Source organism: Heterodontus francisci, chromosome 35 (assembly GCF_036365525.1).
Source record: "Heterodontus francisci isolate sHetFra1 chromosome 35, sHetFra1.hap1, whole genome shotgun sequence".
NCBI classification, from domain to species: domain Eukaryota; kingdom Metazoa; phylum Chordata; class Chondrichthyes; order Heterodontiformes; family Heterodontidae; genus Heterodontus; species Heterodontus francisci.
In genome coordinates this window covers 51633556-51645314 of record NC_090405.1, presented here as the reverse complement: position 1 = coordinate 51645314, position 11759 = coordinate 51633556, and the positions used below count along the sequence as shown (strand labels likewise).

Below are 11759 nucleotides of genomic sequence, written 5' to 3'. Positions count from 1 at the left end.
GCATATTTTGGGGTCTTTCGTGAGGATCTTGCACATTGCGTGTGAAAACTTTGTTGTGCAGGAATTCCTGCCGATAGAAGATTGCTCTTTGACTGCGTCAGGCATGAAATGGGCTTAAAACTTCTCGCCTGAATTCCCAATCCACATAATGCCACTGAGGTAGCGAATTGGAAAATCCACACTGTCTCCTTTGATTTTAGAGTTTCCACAGCTGAAACTGCTTTTCCATCTTTCTGCCAACTTGGTACAATGGCAGCCTTCTCACACCACACTCAGAGATAGTGGGTTCAAGCCCCATTTTAGAATTGAGTAGATAATCTAGGCTGACATTTCAGTGCAGTACTGAAGGAGTGTTGCATTGTCAGAGGCACCCTCTTTCATGTGATATATTAAACTGAGGTCCTTTCTGCTTAAAAACAGAAAATGTTGTAAATACTCAGCGGGTCTGGCAGCATCTGTGCAAAGAGAAACAGGGTTAACATTTCACATCATTGACCTTTCAACAGAACTGGCAACGGTTAATGGCAGAATAATGAACAGCTCTGTCTGAATGGTCTGAAATTGTTGAACTTAGTATTGAGTCCAGAAGGCTGTAAATTGCCTAATCAGAAGACGAGGTGCTGTTCCTCGAGCTTGCGTTAGGCTACACTGGAACACTGCAGCAGGCCGAGGACAGAAATGTGGGCATGAGAGCAAAGTGGTGAATTAAAATGGCAAGCAACCAGAACTCGGGGTAATGCTTGTGGGATGAGCGGAGGTGTTCTGCCAAGCGGTCACCCAATCTCCGTTTGGTCTCCCCAATATTGAGGAGACTGCATTGTGAGCAGTGAATACAGTATACTAATTTGAAAGAAGTACAAGTAAATTACTGCTTCACCTGGAAGGAGTGTTGGGGCCTTGGATGGTGAGGAGAGAGGAGGTAAAAGGGCAGGTATTACACCTCCTGCGATTGCATGTGGGTGCAGTTGGGACTCTGGGTGTTGCCAGGGGTTTGGGGTGTAGTTGGGAATCTGGGTGTTGCCAGGTTTGTGGGTGTAGTTGGGACTCTGGGTGTTGCCAGGGGTTTGGGGTGTAGTTGGGACTCTGGGTGTTGCCAGGTTTGTGGGTGCAGTTGGGACTCTGGGTGTTGGCAGGATTGTGGGTGTAGTTGGGACTCTGGGTGTTGCCAGGGGTTTGGGGTGCAGTTGGGACTCTGGGTGTTGCCAGGTTTGTGGGTGCAGTTGGAACTCTGGGTGCTGCCAGGTTCGTGGATGTAGTTGGGACTCTGGATGTTGCCAGGTTTGGCTGTGTAGTTACGGCTCCATGCCACCATGCGTTCAGCTGGCGCTGTTTATCCATATCCCCGCAGGTGGTCACCGGCTCTGATTGGCATTTGACGTCACGGCCCCGCCCCCCCCGGACCGCGCGATCCGGTCGCTATCAGGTTAAGATGTCAATCAGAGGCTACTTCCGGTGTCAGGTTAGGTTGGTCGGGAGGTTGTTAGGGGCGTTTCTAACCGGGGCCTAAATGCTGAGTGAAGCCAGGAAGAAGGAGGTGAAACATTGAAGGAAACTTCACTGGGGAATGAGTCTTCCCGTTCATGCAGTGAGTATCTAAGATTCAGAATTACTCTAGATTTTTTTTTGTGACGGGCTAATTTTGAAAGAAATTAACCTCTGTGATTGGGCTTAAGATATGACTGCTTAACTATAATTCTTTTATTCATTAGTACCTCTTAAAAGTGATAGGTTTTGACAGTTATTTCACCTTGATCTGTGAGTCTTGCTCATGGGGTGTAATGATATGGGCTATGCATCAGTGATGTTATCCCCTGATATAATGCAGGTTGGGGTAGAGGGGTTGACTTTAATCATTTAAGGTCATGCAATTAGGGTTTGTTGTTGATATTGAAGGCCTCCGTCCCAAATTATAAGCATCAGCCTTCCCATTTGGAGATGCAGGAACCACTGTGGTTCAGAGCCACTTGTCATTGTGAAGGATGTTTCTGTCTGATGGTTGGATGGATGACACCATCCTCTGATGTCTTCCTGTTGGGTTGTGGCAGCCTGAAGTCTCATAGCAAGTGAAGTGATCGTTCTACTGTCTCTGTAAGATAGTTTAAAATTGTTTGTTTGTCACTTTAAGAAAATAGCAAATCTTTAAAAAGTAAACTCATTCAGTCTGTAACTGTGCCAACAGTTGCAGGTGGTTGTGATGTTTTAGGCACGTGTTGATTTTCTTTTTAAGATGTGTTTATTTCTGTTGAATGTTTGTCAAAGTTTTCAGTTTGTTACTTTAATAGCAAACAGGAAGTGAGCATGGCAGAACTCCAGTTTGGTGCTCTGAATTTCTTTTATTAGACCTACTAACTCATTGCAGAATAATTTGTAGTGATGGTTTTGATGGGTTCTTAAATTTTAAAGTTTCTGGTTATCATCTTAGAGGTTACTTCACAAACTTAGTTTGATGTATTTGCAGGTAATTGGAAACGCTTCTCCCTTAACTAATTAATTAAAAAGCTCCATTCAGGATCTTATAAACTTCAATCAAGTCTCCCCTCACTCTTCTAAACTCCAGTGAAAACAAGCCCAGTCTGTCCAACCTTTGCTCATAAGACAACCCACTCACTCCAGGTATCAATCTAGTAAACCTCCTCTGAACTGCCTCCAATGCATTTACATCCTTCCTTAAACTGCACACAGTATTCGAGATGTGGTCTCACCAATGACCTGTATTTTCATTTTCAATTCCTGTTGTTGTAATAAAGGATAGCATTCCATTAGCCTTCTTTATTATTTGCTGTAACTTTATACTAACTTTTTGTGATTCATGCGCTAGAACACCTAGATCCCTCTGCACCTTGGAATTCTGCAGTTGTTCTCTGTTTAAGTAATACTCTGCTTTTTTTAATTCTTCCTGCCAAAGTGAACAACTTCAAATTTTCCCATGTTATACTCCATCTGCTAGATTTTTGCCCATTCACTCAACCTATCTATATCGGTCTGCAACCTCCTTATGTCGTCTTCACAACAAACTTTCCTACCTATCTTTGTGTCATTTGCAAAATTAGCTACCGTGCCATCGCTCCCCTCATCTAAGTCATTGATATAAATTGTAAAAGGTTTCGGCCCCAGCACAGACCCCTGCGGGACTCCATTCGTCACATCCTGCCAATCAGAAAAGGAACCATTTATGAATACTCTGTTTTCTGCCAGCCAGCCAATCTTCTGTCCATGCTAATATGTTACCCCCTACACCATGAGCTCCTACTTTGTGCAATAACCTTTTATGTGGCACCTTGTCAAATACCTTCTGGAAATCCAAGTACAGTACGTTAACGGGCTCTCCTTTATCCACAGCGCACGTTTCTCCTGGGTCAAGAAGTTTCTCCGGAATTCCCTATTGGATTTATTAGTGACTATCTTGTACTTATGGCCCTGCGTTTTATTTTCCCCACAAGTGAAACATCTCTATATCTATACTAGTGAACCCCTTTCAGAATTTTGAAGACCTCTATTAGGTCACTCCTCAGCCTTGTCTCTTATGGAGAGAAGAGCTTCAGCCTGTTCAATCTTTCCCGATAGGTTATATCCTCTCTGTTCAGGTATCATCTTTGTAAAAAAAGTTTTAACTTTCTCCAGTGTCTCTATATCCTTTTTATAATTTGGAGACCAAAACTGTGCTCAGTACTCCAAGTGTGGTCTAACCAAGGTTCTATACAAATTTAACATTAACTTCTCTGCTTTTCAATTCTATCCCTCTGGAAATGAACCCCTGTGCTTGGTTTGCTTTTTGTGGCTTTATTAACCAGACTTGTGTCTGTATTGTGTTCTATGCGAATAGATCTTTTCCCCCATTCACTGGTAATGCACCATATCCCCAATTCATCAATGTGACGTGATTGCCTTATTGAAGTTCAGTCACCTGCACAAGATTTTTATGATCTTCAACATTTTTTGTAAGAGTTTTTATGGATGTAAAATTCTTCCCATTTCTCTCTTGGAAAGGGTGGAGGTCTAGCATTTTTCTCTAGAATTCTTTCCTGCCCCAAATCCTGCTTTCCTCCGTGTGCCTCTCCTCATCCAGTACCCTATAGACTGTTTGACTAAACAGCATCCTGCCTCTTTATTCAAACTTTCGGTCACCTCCTTCCTCCTCCCTCCATTTATCTCCTCCCTGGGCTCTGCATCCATTTTTTTCACTGCACCTGTGCAAAGCACCTTGGGACGTTTCTTGATTGCGGGTGCTATATCGAAGTGTGAAGTGATGCATTTTGAAGGAAGACTGAGGAGAGGCAATATAAAATAAAGATTACGATTCTAAAGGGGGTGCAGGAACAGAGGTGTTGAAAATTGTTGAAGGTGGCAGGGCAGGTTGAGAAAGCGGTAATAAAGCATATGGGATCCTGGTCTATATAAATAGAGGCATAGAGTACAAAAGCAAAGAAGTTATGATAAACCTGTCTAAAACATTGGTTCGGCCTCAGCTGGAGTATTGCGTCCAATTCTGAGCACCGCACTTGAGGAAGGATGTGAAGGGATTAGAGAAGGTGCAGGAAAAAGTTATAAGAATGGTTGCAGGGATAAGGAATTTCAGTTACGTGGATAGGTCGGAGGAGCTGTGTCTGTTGTCCTTGGAGAAGAGGAGATTGAGGAGATTTGATAGAGGTATTCAAAATCATGAGGGGTCTGGACAGAGTAGATGGGGAGAAACTGTTCCTGTTGGTGGAAGAGTCAAAAACCAGAGGACACCGATTTAAGGTGATTGGCAAAAGAACCAAAGGCGACACGAGGAAAAACTTTTTTACACAGCACGTGGTTAGGATCTGGAATGCGCTGCCTGAGAGCGTGGTGAAGGCAGATTCAATCGAGGCTTTCAAAAGGGAATTGGAGAATTATCTGAAGTGAAAAAATTTGCAGGGCTACAGAGAGAAGGGCGGGGGAGTGGGATTAGGTGAGTTGCTCTTGCTGAGAGACGGCATGGGCATGATGGGCCGAATGGCCTCCTCCTGTGCTGTAACTATTCTATGATTTTGCACCACAGTACACATCCCTGACCTTGCACCGGTAAGGTCATGTTTTTTATTTATTACTGAGAAACCTAGTTGAAGGTCGAAGACCTATCATACTTGACAAAGTTGAAAAGAGTAGAAGAGAAACAAAGTAAATGAAGTCATGATTAGGTGACACCAAGATTGGGTTTTAAAATCCTGTGGATTCTCAGATCATGCCAAGATTGAGGAAGAGAATGAGTTCCATATTTTAGAAGCCTGGGAAAAGAATGGGTTATGTAGGAGGGTCTAGGATAACATTCCATTGCAGTTCTGAAGGAGTGCTACACTGTTAGAGGTACTGTCTTTCAGATGAGACATGAAACCAAGGCTGCGACTTCCCTCTCAGGTAAAAGATCCCATGGTACTATTTTCAAGAAGAACAGGGCATTTCTCCCATTTATCACTCAACCAACATCAGTAAAACAGTGATTAGGTCATTATCAGATTTGGAAAAAGTTTAACTTTTGAGTGCTTGTTGCAGGCAAAGGGTACTTGAAGTAGAAAAGTGTCCCATTACCAAGAAGCAAGAATCCTCAAATCAGCGAGCACTAAAATAAAGTAACACATTCAGCGAGAGATGGGAACATTTGATCAGTACAGTATATATTTTAAAATCTCTATCATTTATAAATAACACTGACCATCCTATGCTACATTTTTTCAATCTTCAGGTGATTACAGTTTTAAATTTACTTTCCTGTATAATTTGCCAGCTCTTCAGAGCGAAGCTGCAACACAACACAAGACAGAGACTGCAGACTTTTTGATTCAAAACTCCTGCTCCCAATACCTGGTTGAAGGAGTGCATCATTATTGAGGCAAAGGGAACAGCATTAACTTTCAGTCAAAAGGACAGACTGAATTTCACCCTTGTGTGGCTTATTACAGTACAAATGGGGCTTGACACATTAAAACAAACCATCAGGGATACCCAAGAGTAGGGAAATACTATATATGTTATGAACCTCTGCTGCTGTATAACTGCCTTTTACTATTATAGCTGAATTTAGGTCAAAATGCATTAATGCTGTTCTTTGTAAATGATTTTTTTGTACTCATCCAGGTGGGTGCTAGCACTAAGGACTGGAGGCTTCGCTAACATAGGAGGAGCTGACTGGTGCCCTCCACAGCTCTTGAGGGGCAAATTCCTAAGGCTGGACGGGCTGGCAGTGGAATCCCTCAGGGCATTCTAGGGGGTACTGGGGGGTAGTTACGCCTGGGTCCTGGGGGAAAGCCTAATGACTGGGGAGATTCCCCTCTCATGGCAAAGGGTGGTTGTTTTCCTGCCGAACAGGGGTGATCGCCACCTGCTTAAGAAATAGCACCCGGTCTCCCTCCTCAGCACGGATTATCAGATCTTTGCCTGGACTATGTCTACCTGTCTTGGCTCCATGCTGGCCCACATGATCCACCCTGACCAGTCCTATACCATTTCATATCAAGGGGGTGAAAGTTTAAAGGGTGTAGGCGTTAAGGTTGCAATCAGGTCAGCTGTGATCTTGTTCAATGGCGGAGCAGGCTCGAGGGTCCGAGTGCCTACTCCTGCTCCTAATTTGTATGTTTGTATGTCCTGGGCCGGTCCATCCATCTTTCCCAGAGGACTGGTCTGTCAGTTGCCTTTCTCTCCCTTGATCAGGAGAAGGCGTTTGACAGGGTGGATCATGAATATCTTTTCGGGACTTGGGCTGCATATTGTGGCCAAGGCCTGACTTTTGTATGTCACCATAGAGTGGTCAAAGTTAATGGGTCCTTGACTGTGCCCCTTCATTTTGGGAGAGGAGTAAGGCCAGGGATGTCCCATGTCGGGCCAATTATGTACCATCTCTGTGGAGCCATTCCTGTGCCTGCTTCGCAGGAGGTTGACAGGTTTTGCTCTGCATGGGCCACGCATGCACGTTGTCCTCAGCTTACGCCGATGACGTGCTCCTTATGGTCACAGATCATGTTGACTTGTGGAGGATGCACGAGTGCCAGCAGATCCTGCAGTATCCTCCGCGAGGATCAATTGGGAGAGTCAGTGGCAGGTGGACTTGCTGCCAGAGGAATTAATGCCTTTGCGTGAGCAGCACGCACTTCCTCTATCTGGGAGTCTACCTGAGTCCCACTGTGGAATCCTGGCCGCCAAACTGGCAGGAGTTGGAGGCAAAAGTCACCACTCAGCTAGGGCGCTGTGCTTTCCTACAGGGGCTGAGCGCTGGTCATAATTCAGTTGGTGGCCTTGATGTTGTGCTACCGGTTGATCACTTTAGTGCTGCCAAGATCCAGAAGAAGCTCGTCAATTTCTTCTGGGGCAAGAGGAAACACTGGGTCTCTGCCGTGGTCCTGGGTCTCCAGATTGAGGAGGGCGGTCAGTTGCTGGTTTGTGTCCGTACCCAGGCTGCGACACTCCAACTTCGGACCCCGCAGAGATACCGGTAGGTCGAGCAATCTCCAAGATGGTGTGCGCTGGCGGTCATATTTTTTCCGCCTTCAAGACGACACGCAGCTTCTGGCGGCAAACGGTAGTTGCACCTCTCCGAAGGAGTTGCCTGTCTTTTACTGGGATCTGTTCAGAGTCTAGAACATGGTCACCTCTAGTCAGGGTGCTCTCCCACTGGTGGAGGAGAGGGCCCTGGCTGTCCGGGTGGCTGGCTCTGGGGATGGACTGACAAGTTGAGGAGTAGCTGAAGCCTCCAGGACGCCCTTCACTGCAGGCATCGAGGATGCTCGGGAGTGTGGAGCGCTTCCGGCTGAGCTGACAGCTGCTCAGCCAGAACTGCTCAATGGACCCAAGTCCTGAAACCTTCCTTGGAAGCCGGTCCCACACAACCTGAGCCACCTCTAGGAAATACCCTCTGTACCATTCCACACCGCGCGGAGGGGTTTCCTGGTACTCGCTACTCCTGCACACTCTCCACTTCTGCACCCTTGTCTGCTGCCATGGAGGTCCGTGTTGCCATCTGGTGGTGAAGTCTCTGTACGCGTGAGTCCTCTCCCTTTTACATTAGAGACCTGGGGTGGAGAGTGCTGCACAAGGCAGTCCCATGCAAAGGACTTTTATGTAGGTTCACAGACTCCCAGGCCCCTGTAATTTCTGCAGGTTGGACGAGTCCGTGTTTCATGTTTATATGGGGAATGCGAGGTTGCAGCCCCTCTTTGAGTTTTTAAGGGGGCTGCTCCTCAAGTTTTGGTTGCACTTTAGCCCCATACTCCTGATCTTTAGGCAGCGGTGCGGAGAGGTGTGGGCCGGGAGGAGGATCTCCTCATCGATTTGCTCCTGGGCCTGGCCGTGGTAGCAATTCACAAGTTCAGGCAGCAGGCCGTCGGGGCTCCGTCCGCCCAGATTGCCTGCCCCTCTTAGGTTACGTTTGCGCCCGGTTGTCTCTGGAGAGGGAGCAAGCGGTGTCCACCAGTTCGCGTGAGGCCTTCCGCAACTAGTGGGCGCCACGGGCTGGAGTGCATCATAGATGCGGAAAATTGCATTTTAATTTGAGTTCTGTTTTATTTATCTGTTTTTAATAAAGCAATTTATTTAAAATGTATATAAAGTGGGCCAAAGGAATGAAGGCCCCCCTCAACAAAAATAAAAGGGGCCTGAGGTATTAAAAAAAAAAAGGTTAGATACAGAGTGAAGCTCCCTCTAAACTGTCCCCATTAAACACTCCAAAGGGGGGGAAAAAGCTCCCTCTACACTGTCCCATCAAATACTCCCAGGGCAGGTACAGCACGAGTTAAATACGTAGGAATAGTAGCAAGAGTAAACCAGTCAGGATTGAGAGAGTAAGACTCCCTCTACTGTTCTAATGATGTGCCTCAACTCAACCTCAAAAGGAGTATCCCTTACTATGGCAGTGTGATATTCTTGTATTTCCATCCTCCTGTCCTTCAGAAATTACTGCAAATGTACAGCAACTTGATCAGAATGTGAAACATGTATGCATACTATTTGCAGCACAGAAACAGGCCATTTGGCCCAACTGGTCTGTGCTGGTTTAAGCTCCATACGGGCTTCCTCCCCACCCTATTCATCTAACCCTATCAACATATCGTTTTATTCTTCTCCCTCATGCTTATTATCTAGCTTTCCCTAAAATTCATCTATGCTATTTGCCTCTGTGTTTGCAGGTCCATGCTGCTGTTCTGCTCCACACAACAGGGAAAGATTACATTGAATATACAGGATAGGAACAGGCCATTCAGCTTAATGAGTGTGTACTGGTGTATATACTCCACACGAGCCTCCTCCCATTCCATCTACCTCATCCCAGCCTTTCAGCCTATCTTTCTCTCGTACTCACCTAGTTTCGTTTTGTAAAATTCATTCTTTGTGTGTGGGCGTCATTGGCAAGGCCAGCAATAATTGTTCTTCCCTAATTGCCCTTGAACTGAGTGGCTTGCGAGGCCATTTCAGAGGGCAGTTAAGAATCAACTACATTTCTATGGGTATGGAGTCACATGTAAGCCAGACTGCGTAAGGATGGCAGATTTCCTTCCCTAAAGGACATTAGTGAACCAGATGGGTTTTTATGACAATCGGTAATTTCATGATTATTAATGACACTAGCACTTTATTCCAGATTTTTAAAAAATTTGGATTTAAGTTTCCCCAGCTGCCATGGTGCAATGTGAACTCATGTCTCTGGTGCATTAGTCCAGGCCTCTGGATTACTAGTCCTATAACGTTATCACTATAATGTCCCCCATTTGAAAGCATCATAGCTTTTTGCCTCAACCACTTCCAGTGGGAGCGAGTTTCACATCCACTCTTTGAGTAAAGAAATTTCTCCTTATTTCCCTGTTGAATTTATTAGTAACTCTCTTGTATTTATGACCCCTAGTTTTGGATTCTCCCACAAGTGGAAATATTCTCCCCACATCTCCCCTGTCCAACCTATTCATCATTTTAAAAAGGTCTACCAGATCACCTCTTAGTCTTCACTTTTCTGAAGAAAAAGTCCACAACCTGTTCAATCTTTCCCCTTAGCTATAATCTCAGTTCTGGTACCATCATTGTAAATCTTTTTTTGCGCTTTCTCCAGTGTTTCTATACAGTATGGAGACCAGAACTGTGTTCAGTACTGAGTACGGCCTGACCAGGGTCTTGTACAAGTTTAATGTAACTTCACTACTTTTGAATTCTGTATCCCTAGAAATAAATCCTAGTGCTGTGTTTAGTTCGCATTTTAGTTGCTTCGCTGACCTGTGATGCTGCTTTTAATGATTTGTTCACTGTATTCCTAGATCTCTTTACCCTTCTACCCCATTCAGTTTCTTATTTTCTAAGTTGTAGGTGATGTTTCTGTTTTTCCTACCAAAGTGCATCACCACACATTTATTTACGTAAAAGTTCAGTTGCCATTTGACTGCCTAGTCTGCAACTTTTCTAATATCATCTTGTATTATGTTGCATCCTTCCTTAGTCTTAGCTGTACCCCCAGGTTGCTGCCATCTGCCAATTCAGATATGCAGATGCTCATGAAGAAATATTAAAAATAGTTATTTATGATTTGAAGTAAGACAGATCTTTAAACAGCTATAAACAATTGCTTTGCCATCAACTGCTAATCCTTGTGTTTGTGGAGTATCTGTTAACATCTTTCTGTGCTCTCTCTTGCTCACTTTTTCTCATTTGTCCTATCTTTGTCCTTTTTCGCGCACTCTGTCTTGTTGACAAGACTATTCTATGTGTTCTCAGCTTCGTACCTTTTCCCTTCTTAGGTTGCAGATATATCGCTCTGCATGTTTCTCCCCTCCAGACTTGAACTATTTCCAACTCTTATTTTCTCTTGCCTTTTCAGATTTCCAGCATCTGTAGTAGTTTCCTCTTTATTTATTGCCAGCATCTCAAAACTGTGGAACTCTTTTTTTTACATTTCTGTTTTCCCTTCTTCCTACAATCTAAAGCTTGGTGTCATCTATTGACTACTGCTTGATTTACCTAACCATCTTCCTTACTCTTTCCAACATGGTATTATCTTGCACTTTGGAGCTTGGCCGTTCATCTGGTTTCCCAAAAATGAAAGGGAAAATGTAATAATCTGCACATGCCCTGTGTACGACATATTCAACCGTGTCAGTGCAGGGCAAATGTGCCATTACGCATCAGATTTGGCAGAGGGAGTGGAAACTCAGTGCCATTCTCTTCCATTTACTGTTTCATATGCTGTCATACATGGGCCAGAAGTGGCATGGGTGAACCTGGCAGCAATCCACACATGACATGCAGAGAAAAATCAGTTTGGAAGGATGTTGCATCCTGGTGTCTACTTCTAAATTGGTACAGGACAGAAAGTCTTCAAGAATCAATACAGCATCAAAACCTCAAAAATCTAGGACAACTTTTTTTAACTTTTTAATCGATATGTGTTCTAAGATGTCTCAAAGTAGAGGATTTTTTGAAAATAAAAAAATTCTTATTGAAATAGTTTTGAATGCCAAGTGTGACGACTTCATGTGGGTTGTCTCTTCCTTTTTCAGTGTTCTTTAGCTGTTCATTCAGAGGTGTGCAACAGCGGGCTGATTATTGTATCTGTATCTTAAAGACAGACTTGCATTTATGTAGTGCCTTTCAGCACCTCAGGATGTCCCAAAGTGCTTTAAGCCATTGCAGTACTTTTTGAAGTTAGTCATTTACGGCACAGAATTTAGGAAACATAGCAGCCAATTTGTGCACAGAAAACTCTCTCAAACACCAATAGATAATGACCAGATAATCTGTTTCAGTGATATTAACTGAGGGATAAATAT

The 11759-nt window shown here is 44.3% G+C and overlaps 1 protein-coding gene across 8 annotated transcripts in view; it reads left to right on the top strand.

Moving 5' to 3' along the window:
• The first annotated feature begins 1497 nt into the window (after window positions 1-1497).
• The window catches only part of ppip5k1a (diphosphoinositol pentakisphosphate kinase 1a), a 142912-nt gene continuing 132650 nt past the window's right edge, over window positions 1498-11759 (top strand). For all 8 annotated transcript variants that reach the window (XM_068015562.1, XM_068015560.1, XM_068015558.1 and 5 more), the window contains exon 1: window positions 1498-1585. The gene's annotated coding sequence lies outside the window, so the exon portion shown is untranslated. The remainder of the gene's footprint in view (window positions 1586-11759) is intronic.